This window comes from Somniosus microcephalus, chromosome 13, assembly GCF_052327205.1.
Source record: "Somniosus microcephalus isolate GS21.2 chromosome 13, FLI_Smic_1.0, whole genome shotgun sequence".
NCBI classification, from domain to species: Eukaryota; Metazoa; Chordata; class Chondrichthyes; order Squaliformes; family Somniosidae; genus Somniosus; species Somniosus microcephalus.
In genome coordinates this window covers 44,402,876-44,425,173 of record NC_140999.1, presented here as the reverse complement: position 1 = coordinate 44,425,173, position 22,298 = coordinate 44,402,876, and positions in this window count along the sequence as shown.

Here is a 22,298-nt window from a genome sequence, read left to right as displayed (position 1 = left end):
TACTGGGAGTGAAGTACTTTGGGATATCCAGGGGACATAGGAATGAAAGTAGGTCATTCATCCCCTCGAGCCTGTTCTGCTATTCTATTAGATCATGGCGGATCTGTACCTCAACTCTATTTACCTGCCTTTGCTCCATATCCCTTGATATAACTTACATTTATACAACACCTTTAACAGAGGAAAATATCTCAAGGCGCTTCACAGGAGCGTAATCAGACAAAAATTGACACAGAGCCAAAGAAGAAGATATTAGGATGGGTGACCATAAGCTAAGGTTTTCAGGAGGAGAGGTGGAGAGGCTTCATGAGGGAACTCCAGAGCTTGGGTATTATACTGAGCAAGGTGAGGAATGTTGGTGCTGGGGAAGGAAACACTTGAGCAATTTCAGATAACCAGTGTCAGCATCAACCATTCCCAGGTCAGGTACAGCATGGGCTCGATGCAAAGTAACGCTCCCTCTACTCTGCCCCAACAAAGTGTCTGAGGTCCCAGCCTCTGAAGAGCCGGGACGAATATCCTCGTTGGGGGGTTTGCTAGTGTTGTTGGGGAGGGTTTAAACTAATTTGGTGGGGGGATGGGCACCAGGTTGTAGTATTAGAAAAGAGAAACAAGGTGCAAAATGGATTTGGAGAGACAGATAGCACTAGAGTAAGAAATAGTACGGTATTAGGTGGGGTCAGACTTGGAGAGAATGCAAGAAGGTCTAAGATAGGTTTACAGTGCATGTGCGTAAACACACAAAGTGTGGTAAATAAGGTTGGTGAGCTGTAGGTGCAAATAGCCACATGGGAATATGATGTCATGGTGATAACAGAGACCTGGCTCAAAAAAGGGCAAGCTTGGGTACTAAATATTCCTGGATATAAGGTGTTCAGGAAAGATAGGGAAGGAAGGAAAGGAGTTGGGCTGGCAGTATTGATTAAGGAGAATATTACAGTGCTGGAGAGAGAGGATGTCCTGGAGGGGTCAAGGACAGAATCTATTTGGCTAGAGTTAAGAAACAATCGAAGTACCATTACACTACTAGGTGTATTCTATAGGCCACCAGCTAGTGGGAAGGATACAGAGGAGCAAATTTGCAGGGAAATTACAGAGGGGCGGAAGAACTATAGAGTATTGATATTGGGGGACTTCAACTATCCTAATATAGACTAGGATAGTACTAGTGTAAAGGACAGAGAGGGGGAAGAATTTCTGAAGTGTGTTCAAGAGAATTTTCTTGATCAGTACGTTTCCGACCCAACTAGGAAGAAGGCATTGCTGGATCTGGTTCAGGGGAATGAGGTGAATCAAGTGGAGCAAGTGTCAGTAGGGGAACATTTAGGGAACAGTGATCATCATATCATAAGATTAGCTATGGAAAAGGACAGAGAGCAAGCTAGAGTAAAAATACTTAATTGGATGAAGGCCAATTTCAGTGGGTTGAGAATGGACCTGGCCCGGGTAAATTGAAATCAAAGATTGGCAGGGAAAGCTGTAATCGAACAATGGGCTGCCTTTAAAGAGGAGATGGTTCGGGTACAGTCGAGGTACATTCCCACGAGGGGGAAAGTAGGGCAATTAAAGTCAGAGCTCTCTTGATGACGAAAGAGATAGTAAGATGAAGCAGAAAAAGGGGACATATGACAGATGTCAGGTTAAGAATACAAGTGAGAACCAGACTGAATATAGAAAGTTCAGAGGGGAAGTGGAAAAGAATATGAGGGGCAAAGATGGAGTATGAGAATAGATTGGCAGCTAACATAAAATTCTTCTATAGGCATATAAATAGTAAACGAGTAATAAGAGGAGGGGTGGGGCCGATTAGGGACCAAAAAGGAGACTTACGCATGGAGGCAGAGGGCATGGCTGAAGTACTAAATGAGTACTTTGCATCTGTTTTTACCAAGAAAGAAGATGCTGCTAAAGTCATACTGAAAGAGGAGATAGTTGAGACACTGGATGGGATAAAAATTGATAAAGAGGAGGTACTAGAAAGGCTTGCTGTACTTATAAAGTAGATAAGTCACCAGGACCGGATGGGATGCATCCTAGGATGCTGAAGGAAGTAAAGGTGGAAAGTGCGGAGGTACTGGCCATAATCTTACAATTCTCCTTAGATATGGGGGTGGTGCCAGAGAACTGGAGAATTGCAAATGTTACACCCTTGTTCAAAAAAGGGTGTAAGGATAAATCTAGCAACTACAGGCCAGTCAGTTTAACCTTGGTAGTGGGGAAGCTTTTAGAAACGATAGTCCAGGACAAAATTAACAGTCACTTGGACAAGTATGGATTAATTAAGGAAAGCCAGCACAGATTTGTTAAAGGTAAATTGTGTTTAACTAATTTGATTGAGTTTTTTGATGAGGTAACAGAGAGGGTTGATGAGGGCAATGCAGTTGATGTGTACATGGACTTCCAAAAGGCGTTTGATAAAGTGCCACATAATCGGCTTGCCAGCAAAGTTGAAGCCCATGGAATAAAAGGAACAGTGGCAGCCTGGATACGGAATTGGCTAAGTGACAGGAAACAGGGAGTAGTGGTGAACGGTTGTTTTTCAGACTGGAGGAAGGTATCCAGTGGTGTTCCCCAGGGGTTGGTACCAGGACCACTGCGTTTCTTGATATATATTAATGACTTTGACTTGTGTGTACAGTGCACAATTTCAAAATTTGCAGATGACACAAAACTTGGAAGTATAATAGCCTACTCCTGTCCTGTCCTATTTCTTATGTTCTTATGAACAGTGAGGAGGATAGTGATAGACTTCAGGAGGACATAGACAGGCTTGTGGAATGGGCGGTCATGTGGCAGATGAAATTTAACACAGAAAAGTGCGATGTGATACAATTTGGTAGGAAGAACGAGGAGAGGCAATATAAACTAAATGGTACAATTCTAAAGGGGTACATGAAGAGAGAGACCTGGGAGTATATGTGCACAAATCCTTGAAGGTGGCAGGGCAGGTTGAGAAAGCGAATAAAAAAGCATACGGGATCCTGGGCTTCATAAATAGAGGCATAGAGTACAAAAGCAAGGAAGTTATGATGAACCTTTATAAAACACTGGTCTGACCTCAATTGGAGTATTGTGTCCAATTTTGGGCACCGCACTTTAGGAAGGATGTGAAGGCCTTAGAGAGGGTGCAGAAAAGATTTACAAGAATGGTTCCAGGGGATGAGGGACTTCAGTTATGTGAATAGACTGGAGAAGCTGGGGTTGTTCTCCTTAGAGCAGAGAAGGTTGAGAGGAGATTTGATAGAGGTGTACAAAATCATGAGGGGTCTAGACAGAGTAGATAGAGAGAGACTGTTCCCATTGGCGGAAGGGTCGAGAACCAGAGGACACAGATTTAAGGTGATTGGCAGAAGAACCAAAGGCGACATGAGGCAAAACTTTTTTACGCAGTGAGTGGTTAGGATCTGGAATGCACTGCCTGAAAGGGTGGTGGAGGCAGACTCAATCACAGAATCACAGAAACCCCACAGTGCAGATAGAGGCCATTTCGGCCCATCGAGCCTGCACCGACACATATCCCACCCGATCCCCGTAACCCCTACACCAACACATATCCCACCCTATCTCCGTAACCCCACACATTTTAATCCCCCTAACACTAAGGGTCAATTTATCATAGCCAATCAACTTAACCTGCACATCTTTGGACTGTGGGAGGAAACCGGAGCACCCGGAGGAATCATGGCTTTCAAAAGGGAATTGGATAAGTACCTGAAGGAAAAAATTTGCATGGCTATGGGGAAAGAGCAGGGGAGTGGGACTAGCTGACGCGCTCTTGCAGAGAACCAGCACGGGCTTGATGGGCCGAATGGCCTCCTTCTGTGCTGTAACCATTCTATGATTCTATGGGTATCTCCTGCTGCACCAGTGTGACATTTCCCCATTTGCCACACCAGTCATCTTGTGGCCTTCTCTGCGTGAGATTGCCAATTTAGTGCTAATTAGGAGTGATTTTGTGGTGTGACTCCATGCCCACGAGGAACTGGTGTGAGGCTACCCCAAACTCGCCCTCACAGCCAGCAAACAGAGGAGATTTTTATCCCATTTGAACCAGATTTGAACCCAAGTTTACAGGTTTGTTAAACAAGTGCTACCAAACGATAGCAAATTCTTGGAGACATTGCCTGAAGTTGTTGCGGCAGCTGGGCACCAGTCTATAAAGTAAACTCACCAGTTGTCTGTAATGTCAGTGAAAGACTTTATTTAACAGTCAGGAAGCTCAAAATACAGCGCGGAAACTCAGCAGCAATGGCTTTTACACGCTTATCTGAATTACACAGAAAGCTGCTTTCCAGGAGTGTCTGAGGCTGAGTAAACATTGATTTAAAACAGATGACTTTTCTTACATCCTCATGTTTCCACTGACATCTGGATCCCTCCTGTAGCCATTGACTTTGCACGCCGGGCCGAGGGGAAACAGATATTCTGTCCAGAAAATACAGTCAGCTATTTAATTACCAGCAGCTTCGTTCCCTAAAGCCAAACAGTTCTGCTCGTGTTTTAAAAAAAATTCTCCGCTCCGCTGACTCTTGCTGTACAGTTCCTGGGCACTGGCTGTCTGTGTGATAGTTCCCTGGACGCTGACTCTTGCTGCGACACAGTTCCATGGTCACTGACTCTCAATGGGGTCCAGTTCCCTGCGTGCTGACATAGTCTTGTGTATAGTTCCCTGGATCACTCACTTTTGCTGGAGTATGATTTCTACGTGCATTGGCCGTCCTCCAGTACACCACCCAAATGGCCATTCCTCATGTATTAGCCCAGACAGTGAGATAATCTTATAGAATTGTAAAGGATATTAAACAGCTCAGAAAAGGTAAACCTGAATAACTACTGTAAATTACATTGCAAGGGTAAGACAGGGAGATACTGGTACAAACTAATAAAAGGGAAATTTATGACTGATATTGGGAAGTGCCTCTTCATACAGCAAATGATTAACACTTGGAATGGACTCCCAGATACAGTAGTGGAGGCAAAAAGCCAATGAATCATTAAACAAATGTAGAAATGGATGCTGTAGTGGAGTGTGATTGGAGTATCTGTTGTCTCCGCCCCCCCTTTTTCTCTCTTTCAAAGGGGTTTGATTTTATTTCAGTTTTCAGTTATGATAAAGGATCTCACACCTGAAACATTAGTCTGCCTTTGCTCTTTCCCAATGCTGACTGACGTGCTGTGTATTGCCAGAACTTTATTTTTATTTCAAGTTTCCAGTATTTGCAACTTTTTTTCCTCTTTATCGCAATCTCTTTAAAGTTTGTTGCCTTATCAGCTCTTTGCCAACATTCAACTTTACCTGACATTTGGATGCTACAGCTCTGTGTATCCAATAATAAGGTCCCTATCCATCCAGTTTTGGCCAACAGTCCATTTTTGACAAACTGTCTTTTTTCCTTGAACCGATACCTGTAGTATCTCAGTCCTAAGGCACAGTCCTGGGGATTATTTGGGATCTTAGATTTCATCTCTCAGTTTGTTCTCAATATAAGTATATACACAGGCCCAATTGCAATTCAGGTGCTATCTAAACGTAGTAAGTATATTGTCGTACCACACCAAAGACAGGTGGGTGATTGACGGTCTGAGTCCACTTTCATATCCATTAGTTATTCTTCCCTCAACCAACACCATCAAAAAATAATAATCTGGTCATTGATCTCACTGGTGTTTGTGGGACCCTGGTCTGCACAAAATGACTGCCACGTTTCACATAACAGTGACCGGACTTCAAAGATTACATGTGAAGCGCTTTCTGGTCTTTTTGAGAGATGTTTTTGCCAGAATTGGGCAAGAAGTGAGACCAATCTCCAGGAGGTAGTCTCACATTGCTTGGGCTTCACAACTGCTGGTATATCTGCAGCCAGGCTACAGAGTGAAGTTTGAAAAATTCCCCAAAAATCACTTCAGGCAACTTTACCCAAATAACACTGCAATCCTTGCATCAATATGAAGCCACAACATTTGATAAGGTGCTAGATAAATGCAAGTTAGTTCTTTCATTCTTTCTTTCTGTCTCTCTTTCTCTCTCTATCTGTTTCTCTCTCTCTCTCTTTCCTTCCTTCTTTTCTTTCCTTCGTTCCTTTCAACCTTCCTTCCTTATCCAGACCAGTATCCCTAATAAGCAACGTGAGTTCAGCAGATCCAGGTTACACCGCCATCGTCTGAGTCACTCTCTGTCCAGGAACAACAGAGCTTCTCCACGGATGTTGCCTGGCCTGCTGAGTTTTTCCAGCATTTTCTGTTATTTTTAGAGCTTCTCCTTTGCCTCCCGGCCTGTGTGCGCAAATCTCTGCTCACTGAGGGTAAATTTTAATATGAGAAATCATCGGCTATCTGCTAACAATAAAAAGTAAATGGATTTTTGGAGAATTTTTCAAACCTCACTCTGTAGCCTAGCTGCAGATATACCAGCAGTTGTGAAGCCCAAGCAATGTGAGACTACCTCCTGGAGATTGGTCTCACTTCTTGCCGACTTCTGGAAAATTTACACCCCCATAAAACACTACAAAACTTGCATCAATACAAAGCCAAAACATTTTCACATCAACAGAAAATGCATAATATAACTTTGACAAAACAGTACACACACACACAAAGTCATTGGTAAATATTTTTGCACTTTAGGTTCTTTTTCCATTCAAATCACCACTGAACCATCTAAGTCAAATTAACTGTCTTCAAAAGTAATGTAATTGCCATTCCATTGTGGAGCACTAGAGGCCAGTAATAAACCACATAACAGCAAGTTACACAGAGACTCAGTAACACTGTTCTTATAAAGTGACTTTCTACATTACATTTTCAAACATTGTCCTTTTCACTATAACATACTTTTCCTTGATATGATTCTGAATTACTGACTATGACTTGCATTGCTGGCACTTTTCTCTCTGAGGAGGAAATGTAACATTCATAAAATTCCCTTCAGACAAAATGTTACATTTTAAAGTTTAATCATTAAAATAAAATACAATGTTCTGCTCTCAAGTTGAGGGATATTAGTGCTGGAGAGTGGAACAGTCACCATTTCAGCCACCCACTGCCCCATCAAGCACTCCCAGGTTAGGTACAGCACAGGCTGGATACAGAGTAAAGCAGCCCTTGCTCTGCCTTAACAATGTGCCTTATTCCCAACCTCAGAAAAACAGCCCACATTTGTAGCAGTGTGGCATTTCCCACACCAGCCATCCTATAGCTCCTCTAAATTAATAATGAATACCAAAATAGGGGCAGTTTTCTGCTGTGCATCATTGCCCATTAGGAACTGGGTTGAGAATGGCCAAACTCAATGCACACAGTACCTTTACAGCCAGCACAGAGAGCAGACCATCATTCCATCAGGTTAATCACTTCCATCTATTTAGTTTCTCTATAATCCACATTTCATATTCAGGTTTTTTAATCTGTTTATTTGGGATGTGTTTTGTTTAACATATTATTTATTATATTTCCTAGTAATGTGTAATGTTGCACATTCAGAGCTGAGATATATTCTGTAACACTGTACCTGCAAGGAAATCCTGAAGATCAAATCACCAGCCCAGATAGATTAAACAGAACTAGCCAGACAGTGCTCAGGGATCTGAGACATTTATAAAAGCTAAGTATTTCATTTTATTTAAAACGCATTTAAAAAAAAAATGAATCTTTGCTGTGTATATGTTCCTGATTGGTATTATACCCTGTTACCTTGAAGTTGCTCATCTGAAAGATCATGTAACTCTGAGCACATCGTGGTTGGTTTGTTCCTTCACTGCAGCCACGTTCTACTTTCTGGCATTGAAAAATGTCTGAGATTGACCAGGAGGCAACCATGTCAATCATCAGTATTCTGGCTCTTGCTTGGTTAAGAAAAATTGGCCAATTAAAATCCACTTTTTAAGTTGCCAAGAAGAGGAAGAAAGAGGACAAATACTGAGGAAAAATTCGGTTGATTTGTGCATCCTAGGGTGCTAACGGGGCACAAAGCAACTAGCGCCTAGGCGCGGCACTGCCAACACCTCCCGCGAAATTCAGCGGGAGGTTAGCGGCGGCAGTAACCGTTAGTGCCCCGCAGTGCTGTACCGCCGGCATCGCCGTGTGCAGCGCCCCGGCCGCGATCTTCGGTAGCGCCCCCTGATTTACCACCAGACACTCTGTCCGACAGGGTCAGGGTGGCCTACCTGTGGCCGGGCCAGTGCAAATGAAAGGGGAGGTGCCGGGCGGCCATTTTTGTTGCTGGCTGCCTGCCAGTACCTGCCCCCATGGCGGTCCCCGGCCTTCTGAGCAGCCCCCCCGCGGGGTGCCAGCTGTGCTCTGTGAGCCCGGCACTTCTCTTGAGTGCCGGGCTCTTTTGCCAGCACTCCGATCCCTGGTGGCCCATCTGGGTTCCGGGTCGCACTGCGCATGGTGCTGCGGCACGTTGCGCCGTGATATTCACTCACAGCACCCCAAGAGGGAGGTGGGACGCTTCCAGTAGCGCCCCGCCTCCCTCTTGGGGCACTACCAGTGAATTTTGGGCGTGGGGGCACTAATTATTTTGGGGCGCGACCCAATTTTTTCCCCAAAGTGTTTAAAAGCCAGGTTTTAAATAATAATGTACAGAAAAGAAAGGTTAAATAGACAAGAAGTAAAATTAAATTTAAGTAATAAAAAGGGACAGAGAGAATAGGAAAATGGGGAAAATGGAAGCAATGTTTAACCATTTTTAATTTGAGTTAAAATGTGTTAGTATTTATTTTAGTCATATAGAATTATTATGGGTGAGATAGAGTTGAAGATAAGGCTGTGGAAGGAGTAGGACTCTCCTCATTCCATGTTTTTTGATACTACAGCTGCTGTCTCTCCTCCTCTCCTGAAGACGCTCACTGCCCTCCGGTATCTTGCTCATTCTTCATTTGTGAATCTAGACATTAATATTGGCAGGTTATTAGATCATGGGTGGGACTCACACCCAAGATCAACCTTTCCACCACCCCCTCCCTTCCCCCAAACATCCACATACGCACATTCCAGCTGGGGTTATTGGACAGTGAGCAAGAATGGGAACCCTGGCTACATTTTTTCCCCTTCCCTCCACTAGGGGCACTAGGGTCGATAATAGCGCCACAACTGCCAGCCTAGCTAAAACTTGATAGCTAAGTCAGCAAAGACCAGGGATTGAACCTGGGACTTTCCTGTTCTGGATGGCGCAGTTATCAGTTCACTTGCCAGCTGGGCCATTGGGGCAGTTGGCCTGAGTTGATTCCTCGATATCTATAAAGCCTTGGGCATGTCCATGTGGAAACTAATGAATGAATCTGTTTTGTTGCTGGAATTTCGTAGAACACATGGACCAACTTTGTTTGTTAGGTTTCCAGGAGGTGATAAATTGCCCTTCCTTTAAGACCTTGTCTAGCCATTGAGAGATTCATGTTTGTCTACACAGCTGGGGCAAATAAAAGCCCCTCATTCACAGCAAAAGCTTGCTCAAACAGATGTTAAACAAACACAGCAAGTTGTTTTAGTCTGGATTGCTCCCACGGAGAGATTGCCATGACTCTCTGTTGTGAGGATAGGCTTATGAGTGACACGTGTGTGTGTGTGAGAAAGAGAGAGAGAGAGAGATCAGGTCATTAAGTCCTTAACACATAATACAGGTAAAGCATTACCACCATGTCAAGCTTAGTCATGTTTTAGTGATTTTTCACAATCACTTTGGACAGGTTGCTGAATTTCCAATGAATGGCAGATACTCTATTAAAGAAAGTATCATTTTGCTAAGCCCAGTTAGTACATAAGGATTTTTAAGAACAGGTAAAACTCATAGGGGGAGAAATTCGGTGGGCTGCGCCACCAGTTAGCGCCTAAAGAGGGCACCTAGTGGTTTTAGCACCACTGGCCACGCCTCCCGCGATATTTAGCTGGGGCGCTAATGGCGGCGTTAGCCTGTTGCGCTGCGCCGCCACCGATGACGTCATCGGTGTGCGCAGCGCCCCGCTACCGCCCCGATCGTGATATTTGGCAGCGACTGCCTCTGTAGCGCCGCTCGCTAATTGCGCCCGGTTCATGGGGCCTACCTGTGGCGGCAGTGGCGCAAATTAAGGTGGAGGTGCGGGGCGGCCGTTTTTTTCGGCAGCCGCCTGCCAGCACCTCCGTCCCCGGCCTCCTGTTCTCCCCCCGTGGCATTGCCGGCTGTTTTCCGAGAGCCCGGCACTTCTCCTCGGTGCCAGGCTCTTTTGCCGGCACTCGTGATCGCTCATCGCGCTGGTGCAGGCCCCTCCCCCTTAAGAATGGGAGGAAGGCCTGCAGTAACGCAGCGCGCCGTGCCGCGTGTGGCGCTGCGGCACGCTGCACTGCGATATTCAGTTTCAGCGCCCTAAGAGGGACGTGGAGCGCCTCAAGCCTCGCCCCGTGTCCCTCTTGGGGCATTCAAGCTGAATTTCCGGCGATCGCTGCTGCTCCGATCGCAGCACAAAATCTGCCGCCCAGGCGAGCTTGGCGCCTCGTTTGCGGCTCCACCCAATTTCTCCCCCATTAGGCCCAACAAGCTTATTGCTGTCTGACAGATTAAGCCCACTTACCTGCCTTCTCACCATATCACTCAGCCCCACTTACCCACCTTTTCATCATACCATTCAACCCCACCTGCCTGTCTTCTCATCATATTGCTTAACGACAGATTTGCTGCATAGATGTACAGTTTGCCTGGTCTGCCAGGTGTTATCATATATTATTGTTGGGAAAGTATATGTCAGAGTATGTCAGGATACTGTATAAATTCACTACATCTCTTAGGGCTGGATTTTGCTGAAAAATAATGATGTATGAGTAACTCACACCGTTATTAATGTGAAAATCAGCCAGCAACTTGTAGCGAGGAAGAGATACCCCATGATTTGTGAATTGCCACAAGTTGCTGGCCAATTTGCGCTGTTCCGCCATTAGCTTCACGCAAACGGCATCTTGCCCTTAACCTCGCCATGTGTTTCATGAAGTTGCTGTATTTACACATTAATTGCCCAATAAACTCGTCCCAGAAAGTTAAGTCTAGTAATTAACTAAAATAGTACTCTTTTAATGATGTGATAATTATTAATGACTGCCAATCAACCTCTCTTGCCCAGAAAGTGAACAATTAAAAGTATGGGGTCTCATTCCTTCAGGTTGTGAATTGTTTTAGGAGATTTCAAAATGTCAAATTTTTAATTTTTGTTTCACTTTTCTGTTTCTTTTTTCTCTCCCTCTTATTCCTATCTTTCTTTCCCTCTATTTATTGTTCGGTACCTGCTTTGAGATTTAATTCACCCTTCTTCTCAGTCCTTCCTCTGTTTATTTCTTAATCCTTAAATCTCATTGGTTAAGGGGATACCCTGTTTGTCCCATTGTTCACCAAGTTCCCAGATGCCCTGTTGCCCTCGCCGTGCCGTTATCAGCTCACACTTCCAGCAACTTTGTTGCCAAAAAATGTTAAAACCTGAACATGCACGAACAAGTTAACTAATGGGGCACGCTGTGAGATCCCACGCTCCAGCATAATTTGGCCCTTCGTTTTTATCTCAGACACAACTTTAAGATGTGTTTTCTGGTGAGCGGATTGGGGGATGTGCTGAGAATGCAGGTTGGGTGGGGTTAATCTACAAAGAAAGTGCCTATTTTTCCAGCATATTCTTACCTTTCCTTGCTGGTGCATAGCTCCACGGACAGTGGCCGCCCTATTCTTCATGCGTAAATCTAGAAACTGAGGCTACTCAACCACGAAGGTAATTATAGTCCAGCCAATCGTGTCCCGACCAAACGTCTGCACATGTGCACTTTCCCATGGTCAAACAAACACAGGTGCAAGTGTGGAGATGCACTGTAGTTTCCAGTTGCTGGTGGTGCTGCGGAGTTGGGCCCTGCAATGTTCAGGAAGCAGATTTAACTACACTGCTACCCTCCAACAGATTGCAGAGTGGCCCCGCAATATAACGGAGGCATCAAAGCTGCAAGGTCACAATGGGTGTCTGCTGTGGGAGTGCAAACTCCACTGGAAATAATCCACATTTTTTTGAGATTTAAAAGAGATTACATTTCAGAGGGTGATTAAGGAACTTGTATATATTATGCTGTAATTGGAAAAATGCTTGGTTAAAACCCCACAAAATGAAATGTTCCAGGATTGAGTGCTTAGAGGAAGTGTGACTGAACTTTCAGTGCTGTGTTACTAAGTGCGTGCAATTCTTCTGTCTATGTATCCAAGAAAAATAAAAGTTTGATAAATAACAGTTCTGACAGGAGTCATGACCAGAACATACAATAAAGCGTCTATTTCACAGAGCCCTCAGTTAAGCTCTCCATCACTGTCATAACCTCTTTGTCTGTCTGTTTTATCAGTACTACTGCAGTAAACACTTAGGGGATGAATTTCCTCGATGTTTTCAGCATGAACGGCACAGGAAATTTCTTCAGACAGGAAAATCAGAAGTCGTTGCCATCCCATTTCCGCCATTAAATCGCTTCCCCGGTGTTCCTTCGCTTTGTGAACCTTCCCACGATCCATCCACCACATCCCAACTGATATCATTTGCATATATCAAAATGAGGGCTAGTGGTGCTGCAACTCCAAGCTTCCTGGTTTTACACTCCTCATGCCAGCTGTGTAACGTAGACTGCGAGTTATGAGGCACAACAGCTGTCAGACTCATCTGAGGCAGGTGGAAGGCAGGAGTTTCTGAGTTGGGAGAGTTGGAATAGCAACTTCTGCAGCTGGGAAATGATTTTATTCACAATTTTTTGCCATTCTGCTTATGGACACCTGCATTTGCGTCTGACAGACCACCAGCAGATTTTCAGGATCTTAAAGGCCCGTTTTATGCTGCCTGGACAGATTGGGAGGGGCTCTGCAGTATGCTCCAGATCGTGTGTCACAGACAGTTATAGCCATCTATGCCCTTTAACTTTGCCATTCAAGATGGGCAGCTGATGTTGCTGCTGATTTGTTGGATCCAGAACTACATGGCAGAGAGCTTCATGATGACCAACACTCAGGATTCCTCAGTGACTGTTGCAAGGGGCATCAGAGCACATCTCATCGCTCAAGCCCGCTCTTCTGTGTAACACAGTCTACCTTTGACACCACCACATTACCTCATTCTCCCCCACTTTCCAATAAAGGGACATTCCCTCAATCCATTACCCGTCCTACAACATGACAACGCACTTTGCCCCTACATGACCGCCATTAATCAATACCTGAGTGAATAAGTCAGCACTAAATAAGTGCACCCCTTCATATATGATTGTATCTTCCATAAATTACAAAGTGCCATATCAGTGCACATTATAGAACTGTAAAGGGAAGTTTGTGTTTGACTAATTTAATTGAATTTTTCAAGGAAATCACAGAATGTGGGAACATGGCGGTTGTATATATGGATTTTCAGAAGATGCTTAATAAGATGACAAATAAAAGACATGTTAGAAAAACTCCCCTACTGTTCCGACGTACACTCACAGTAACTTCGGAGGGAGTTGACTGGAACATCCCAAAACTGGATATGCCAGGTTCCAGCCTTATGCCAAAGAATCCAGATGATCGTGTGAGAGCAGAGCCTCAAACTGCCCTAAATAAGTCCACCGTCATAAGGAAAACAGGGCTGTGGACCCGGCATAGGCATACCTCCCGAAGCACTGTGGTTGTCAGGCCCACCCAGGGCCTGGGCTGGGATCGTGGCCTGGACCCCAGAACATCTGGCAGTAACTTTTCTTCAGTCCTGTTTGTGTTTACATTTCTTACTCCCTGGTACGCCCAGTTTGAATTCTCTAAGCCTGAGGTTTAGAAAAGGGCTGTTCTTAATGTTGCTGCCTCATTGGTGGATTAATCCTACATCAGAACCCTAAGATCTGTTAAGTTTCAGCATTTTGAGATATATGCAGATTACTGAGAACATGAATTTAAATTTTAAGGTCTGGAATTTGCCTAAGGGTTCTCCTGGACTGTTCCTAAATAACTGGAATACAATGGTGCCGGAGAGAGTGCCTCTTAAATTAGAGGGGTGGAACAGAGCATCGTGCTCACAAGATGGTTCCAAACTCTGAAGCTGAAAGCCCACTTTATTTGACAGCTGACATTTGGGCAGCTTGCTGACAAAATCCTGCTTCTATTTGTGTGGCTAAAATAATCCGAGGCATTATCTGCTATCCCTTTTTATCAGTTTGCTGTTAATGTACCAAGGAATTTTTATTAAGTGCACATGGATTGTCTTGGAATGTCTGTCATTTTTTTATCCTTCCATTTATCTTTTGCTTTCTCCTCCCAACCTGAAAGTGCTGACTCTCACAGGGGCACAGTTCCACAGATGCTGACTCTCACAGGGCTACAGTTCCCCAGTGCTGACATTCACTGGGATACAGTTCCCCAGTGCTGACTCACAGAGGGGTACAGTTCCCCGGGTGCTGACTTTCTCTGGGGTACAGTTCCCCGGATGCTGATTCCCACAGGGGTACAGTTCCCTGGCTGCTGACTCTCTCTGGGGTACAGTTCCCCAGTGCTTACTCTCTCAGGGGTACAGTTCCCCAGGTGCTGACTCCCACAGGGGTACAGTTCCCCAGTGCTGACTCCCACAGGGGTACAGTTCCCCAGTGCTGACTCCCACAGGGGTACAGTTCCCCGGGTACTGACTTTCACTGGGGTACAGTTCCCCGGGTACTGACTTTCACTGGGGTACAGTTCCCCGGGTGCTGACTCCCACAGGGGTACAGTTCCCTGGGTGCTGACTCTGGGGTACAGTTCCCTGGGTGCTGACTCTCTCTGGGGTACAGTTCCCCAGTGATTACTCTCTCAGGGGTACAGTTCCCCAGGTGCTGACTCCCACAGGGGTACAGTTCCCCGGGTGCTGACTCCCACAGGGGTACAGTTCCCCGGGTGCTGACTTTCACTGGGGTACAGTTCCCCAGATGCTGACTCTCAGAGGGGTACAGTTCGACAGATGCTGACTCTCACTGGGGTACAATTCCCCAGATGCTGACACTCACAGGGGTACAGTTCCCCAGATGCTGACTCTCTCTGGGGTACAGTTCCCCAGGTGCTGACTCTCACAGGTGTGGTGTATGTAACCTGTTCCACCTTAAGAGAACTACCTTAAGAGATGTACTACTTTCTCTTGGCTGCTGTATACTGTAATACCAGTGGTGACCACACCGGTATATAAACGTTGTGTAGTGATTTGCTGGGCAGTTCAGCCCTGACCTCCGAATAGTAAAGACCTGTTAAAGTTATTCTTGTTGTCTGTGTCCAGTGACTTATAATAAGCATAACTGGGACACACAGACTCAACAGTGGCGACGAGTCCGATCTTACCCTGCGGCAGTTTTACATCCAAGGCAGCTTCGTCCTCAGAACGGGCGTCGAGAAGAGGCATCCGCCCTCATCATCCTGCTGAGCACCACATCGCACGGGAGGCATCGAGAACCCGGGTTAAAAAGAAAAATTCTGACCACGAAGCCCTCCATCAGCGACAGGCAGTGATCATCCCTTCTACCACGGTGGTGGGTAAGCCGATCAGCGACACGAGCAGAAAGTCGGCCGCGTTGGCTGTGGAGTAGGGGAGGGAAAACGGAGGAAAAAGGGCGGAGAACTCGACCGCGGACGGTGAAAAGGGCCGGGCTGCAATCGGGGCCGAGAGGCACAGCGACTGGGGCAGCGTTAAGGCCACGAGAACCGCGGAGAACTCAACCGCAGCCGGTGTAAAGGACCGGCTTGCAAGCGGGGCTGAGAGGCGCAACAGCAGGGGAAGCGTGAATGCCCACGGCAACCGCGAGGGAGCAAAAAGCAGCGTCGGGGAATTGAGAACCGCTGGGGAGGCGAGAACGGCAGCAGCACGGCAATCGCCATTGCAGCCAGCGGGGGAAGAAGGCAAACGCGGGAAGCCGCCATTGTAGTCGGCGGGGGACGAAGACGAGCGCGGGAAAAACCGCCAAGCGCGGGAAGCCGCCATTTTAGTAGGCGGGGGAAGAAGACAAGCGCGGGAAGCCACCATTTTGGGAAAAAGAAAATTTAAAGAAACTTGCAAGGATGCCTAAACATGGTAACATCAATGCTTTTGATAGCGATGTCGAAGATTGGGCCACGTATGTAGAACGCATGGATGTTTATTGTAAAGCAAATGAGGTACCAAATGATAAGAAAGCACTAACCTTATTAAACTCAATGGGTGCGAAGGCGTACGGGCTATTGAAGCACCTTGTATCACCAGATAAACCGGCGGATCAGACTTTCGCGAATATTGTTACTGTCCTGAAAAATCATTTAAACCCCACGCCGCTGCTGATAGCGGAACGATTTAAATTTTACAGAAGAACGCAGCTGAAAGAAGAAAGCAACGCTGAATTCTTAATTGAACTGCGTAAGCTATCAAAGTACTGTCAGTTTGGAACAGGACTAGCAGATGCGCTGAGATAAATTTGTGTGTGGATTGTTAAAAGAAGGAACACAAAAGCGACTGCTAGAGGAGAATGATCTTACGCTTGATAAAGCTGTCACTATTGCAGCATCGCACGAAGCCGCAGTGAGAGGCACTGCGGAAATGCAGCTAAGGCCATCGGAACTCAGCACCAATCAAATGGCCTTGGGTGCAGTAAAGTGTTATCGTTGTGGAAAGACAACGCACGATCAGAACCAGTGCTGGTTCAAAAATCAGGAATGCAGAAAATGTGGCAGGCTTGGTCACATAGCTAAAGTATGCCGGTCAGGAAAGAAGACCAGCAACAAAAAGTCACCGCAGGAAAAGTGCAGAAAGGTACACAAGGTGACAGAGAACAGTTCGGATGAACAGAAGTCAGATTCAGACTCCAGCAGTAAGGAACTGGGTTGTCTAAGAGTACACAATGTGGGTAATGAAGCAGACCTCCAAACTATCCAGGTCACACTTCAGATAGCAGGAGTCCAAGTGAAGATGGAATTGGACACTGGATCGGCATTGACGGTCATGAATAAGCAAGACTACAAAAGGTTATTCCCACATATTCCCCTACGGGATACGGAGATTGTATTGAAAACATACACGGGGCAAAGAGTATACCCCATCGGAAAGATAAAGGTAAAGGTGGTCCACAAGGGCAAAGAAAGCCGAGGAATGGACTTATATGTGCTACCTGAGGGAGGTCCACCACTACTGGGACGGGAGTGGATCAGGAGAATAAATATGGACTGGCATTCCTTAAAAGCACTAACGGTAGATTCCGGTAAAAAACATGTCAAGCCTAAACGATTGTCCAGAATATTGGACGATGCTAAAGAGGTGTTCCAACAGGGACTGGGAACACTGAGAGGAATTACGGCAAACATCAAGGTTGAAGAACATGCAAACCCGAAATTTTTCAAAGCCAGAACGGTACCTTATGCGATACGACCTGCTGTGGAAGCTGAGCTGGAAGGGCTACAACATTCAGGAGTACTGTCTAAGGTGGACTGGAGTGAGTGGGCCACGCCCATTGTTCCCGTCATGAAGCGTTCATCGAGCAACAAGCCGGGGGAACCGGGGAAGGTTCGCATCTGTGGAGATTTCAAGATCACTGTTAATCCGGTGCTTCACACGGTGCAATATCCGCTTCCGCGGATTGAGGATATCTTCGCTTCGTTGTCAGGCGGGAAACACTTCACCAAGATAGACCTGGCGCAGGCGTACTTACAGATGGAAGTTGAGGAAGAGTCACGCCAGTATCTCACGATCAACACGCATAGAGGCTTGTATCGGTATAATAGACTGGTTTTTGGAGTGGCATCGGCTCCAGCAATTTGGCAGAGGGCCATGGAGCAGGTATTACAGGGAATTCCAGGCACTTGTTACCTGGACGATATTCTGATTACAGGAGATGATGATGAGGAACACCTTGCAAATTTGGAACTGGTGCTCACCAGATTGAAAGAATATGGACTTCGAGTTAATCGCCAGAAATGTGAGTTCTTTCGGAAGCGGATCTCGTACTGTGGTCATGTCATTGACCAGGAGGGGCTTCATAAGTCTCCTGACAAGATCGAAGCTGTTGTGAAGGCTCCCGCTCCGGATAATGTATCCCAGTTGAGGTCGTTCCTAGGGTTGATTAACTATTACCATAAGTTTCTGCCAAATTTATCCACGGTGCTACACCCGCTGAACGCTCTTTTGCAGAAGGGAGTACCATGGAAGTGGAGCGAGGACTGTAAGAGGGCCTTTCGCAAAAGCAAGGCATTGATCACCTCAGAGGAAGTGTTGGCTCACTTCAACCCAACGCTGCCTATTCGTTTGGCTTGTGATGCTTCTCCATATGGTATTGGGGCAGTACTCTCACACAAGTTGCCAAATGGCTTGGAGAGGCCAGTCGTGTTCGCATCCAGATCATTGACCTCCGCTGAGTGCAACTATGCTCAGATAGATAGGGAGGCTCTCAGCCTTGTGTGGGGAGTAAAGAAGTTTAATCATTACCTGCAGGGCCAAAAGTTTACGTTACTGACAGACCACCAGCCGTTGGTATCCATTTTTAACCCTAAGAAGGGTGTTTCGGTGATGACAGCACAGAGGCTCCAGAGATGGTCCCTTTTCCTAGGGGCACATCAATATCAGATTGAATTCAAAGGTACAAAGCAGCATGGTAATGCTGATGGGCTGTCGCGCCTGCCACTACCTACAGCGGAGGAGGCACCGATGGTTGACCCTGTTGAGTTATTTCACTCGACCATCATCGAATGTTTACCAGTCACCAATGCAAGTATTGAAAGAGAAACCAGGAACGACCCGACACTGTCCCGGGTCTACGAATTGACAGTGAAGGGATGGCCAGCACATGGTGATCCACTGTTACCGGCATTCTCAGCAAGACGAGAACAGCTGTCCGTCTGTCAAGGAACATTGATGTATGGAACAAGGGTGATTATTCCTCCTAAGTTAAGAGAGAGAGTTCTAAAGGAACTGCATGAAGGTCATCTGGGGGGAGTCAAGATGAAAAGCCTTGCTAGGGCTTATGTGTGGTGGCCGGGTATCGACCAACAGATAGAGGATCTGACGAACTTTTTGGCACCCTGAGCAGCTTTTCAAAATGCACCTCCGATTGCACCGCTGCATCCATGGGAATGGCCTTCAACCCCATGGCAACGTGTACATATTGACTTTGCTGGTCCATTCATGGACTCCATGTTTTTAATTGCGGTGGACGCACATTCTAAATGGCCAGAAGTGATTAAGATGACTACCACTACCTCGGAAAAGACGATTGCAGTGCTAAGAACAATATTTGCAAGAAATGGATTGCCAGAACAAATATGTTCAGACAACGGACCGCAGTTCGTGTCAGAAGAATTCCAGAAATTCATGAAGAAGAATGGGGTGAAACATTATACCTCTGCCCCATATCATCCGGCTACAAACGGGTTGGCCGAGAGAGTTGTACAAACGTTCAAAAAAGCAATAAAGGCCATGAGCGAAGATCAGATTCCACTACAACACAAGGTGGACAATTTCCTACTGGCATATCGAAACGCCACTCATGCAGTGACAAACCAAAGTCCTGCCATGATGTTCTATAACAGGAGGTTGCGGTCCAGGTTGGACTTGTTAAAACCAAATGTGCGGAGGGAAGTCGAAAACAAACAGTTCCAGCATATAAATAACAAGACCACTCGGAGTTTCGAAATAGGACAACCAGTGTTAGCCCGGGACTATAAAAATGAGAAATGGCAATCTGGAACAATTCGGGCCAGACAAGGACCCCTGATGTACACGGTAGATATTGGTGAAAATGTAATACGACGTCATGCTGACCAACTGGTAGAATCGAGAACAAGGGTCGAACCCAGGGACAACCGTGGAAGAAGTTAGTGAACCTGAAGCATCTACCTCAGAAGTGAATGTACCTGATGATGATGTCCAATCCATAAGAGATCAACTAGATGAATCACCCCAGCAACGAGAATCAGAGACCCCTGAAAGGCGTTATCCAACTCGGATCAGGAGGCCTCCTCAGAGACTGAATCTTTGAACTGTTTTGCATGAAGTTGTATATATATATATATATATATATGTTATTATGTTATGTTAAATGGGGATATACACTGTTAAGCTAAAAAGGGAGGATTGTGGTGTATGTAACCTGTTCCACCTTAAGAGAACTACCTTAAGAGATGTACTACTTTCTCTTGGCTGCTGTATACTGTAATACCGGTGGTGACCACGCCGGTATATAAAAGTTGTGTAGTGATTTGCTGGGCAGTTCAGCCCTGACCTCCGAATAGTAAAGACCTGTTAAAGTTATTCTTGTTGTCTGTGTCCAGTGATTTATAATAAGCATAACTGGGACACACAGACTCAACAACAGGGGTACAGTTCCCCAGGTGCTGACACTCACAGGGGTACAGTTTCCCGGGTGCTGACTCTCACGGGTACAGTTCCCCGGGTGCTGACTCTGGGGTACAGTTCCCCGGGTGCTGACTCTCACAGGGGTACAGTTCCCCGGGTGCTGACTCTCACTGGGGTACAGTTCCCCGGATGCTGACTCTCACTGGGGTACAGTTCCTCGGGTGCTGACTCTCACTGGGGTACAGTTCCCCAGGTGCCGACTCTCACTGGGGTACAGTTCCCCAGGTGCTGACTCTCACTGGGGTACAGTTCCGCACATGCTGACTTTCACTGGGGTACAGTTTCCCAGGTGCTGAATCTCACAGGGGTACACTTCCTCAGGTGTTGACTCCCACGGGGGTATAGTTCCCCAGGTGCTGACTCTCTTTGGGGTACAGTTCCCCAGTGCTGACTCTCACAGGAGTACAGTTCCCCGGGTGCTGACTCTCACAGGGGTACAGTTCCCCAGATGTTGATTCCCACAAGGGTACAGTTCCTCAGGTGTTGACTCCCATAGGGGTACAGTTCCTCAGGTGTTGACTCCCACTTGGGTACAGTTCCCCAGATGTTGACTCCCACTTGGGTACAGTTCCCCAGGTGTTGACTCCCACAGGGGTACAGTTCCCCAGGTGCTGACTTTCACAGGGGTACAGTTCCCCAGGTGCTGACTTTCACAGGGGTACAGTTCCCCAGATGTTGACTCCCACTTGGGTACAGTTCCTCAGGTGTTCACTCCCACAGGGGTACAGTTCCTCAGGTGTTGACTCCCACAGGGGTACAGTTCTTCAGGTGTTGACTCCCACAGGGGTACAGTTTCCCGGGTGTTATAAATCTCATCATCAGAAAGAAACTACTCATGAAATAACGCTGGACGGCCAGCTGGTGGCGCCGTCCAAGGAGTACAAATACTCGGGCGTGGGCCCAGCTTGCCCAGGGACATTTTTTAAGACAGGAACTAGTGAAGTACAACTAGACCTCCATGTTCTGAAACAAGTTGATTAAAGCCTTGCTTTATGCTCAAACCAAGTGCGTAGTGAGTTTTATTACGTCAATTTAATCAACTTGATATCGACTCCACACTTTGGGTGATTTCGGGAACAGCTAGTTACGACTCGAACCGTAGAAGGGAACTCAGACAAGTAATCGATCCATCATGAAGAAACTACACAGACCCGCCCGTTTTGACCTGGACCCAAATTCACTTACAGCTGCTAAGGTATGGAAACACTGATATTGTACCTTTAGCAACTTCCTTGAGGAGTGTGGTGAGAATGTTCGTAATAAGTTATGAATACTTGCTAATTATGTATCCCCTCATGTGTTTGATTATATCGAAGACTGTAGACTATGAGTAGACTATGACGCCGCTATCCAAATATTACAGCAGCTATATGTCAAGTCCCCAAACAAAATTTTTGCTCGGCATCTACTGGCCACAACTCGACAACAACCCGGGGAATCACTTGACGAATTCCTTCAGAAACTTCACAGGCTCAGCAAGGATTGTAATCTTAAAGCTGTTACAGTTGAGCAGGACCAGGAGGAGTTAATTCGTCATTCCTTTATTAATGGGATTGCGTCTCCCTTCATATGTCAGCGTCTGTTGGAGAATAAAACCCTCAAGTTACAGGCTGCCTATGACCAGGCATGTTCTCTGGACTTAGCAAAGAGGAATGCAGATACCTATCTTTCACCACATGCACGGGCTGCTGCTATCACTTTTAGTGACTCCTTCGATAGGCCTTGGGCGGAAGCCCTCATGGATGACGACTCCAACCTGGCTGATGACAACCCTAACCTAGAAACCTTCACTGATGACCCCGCCCTAGCGGCATCTTGGCAATCTGGAAGGAAGTGTTTCTTCTGTGGAGGTGCGTTCCATTATAGGAATTTTTGTCCTGCTCGTAACGCAACCTGCAATCATTGCAGCAAGAAAGGTCACTTTTCTAAGGTATGCCAGTCAAGAGCCGCTGTTAGTAAGAAAGGTCACTT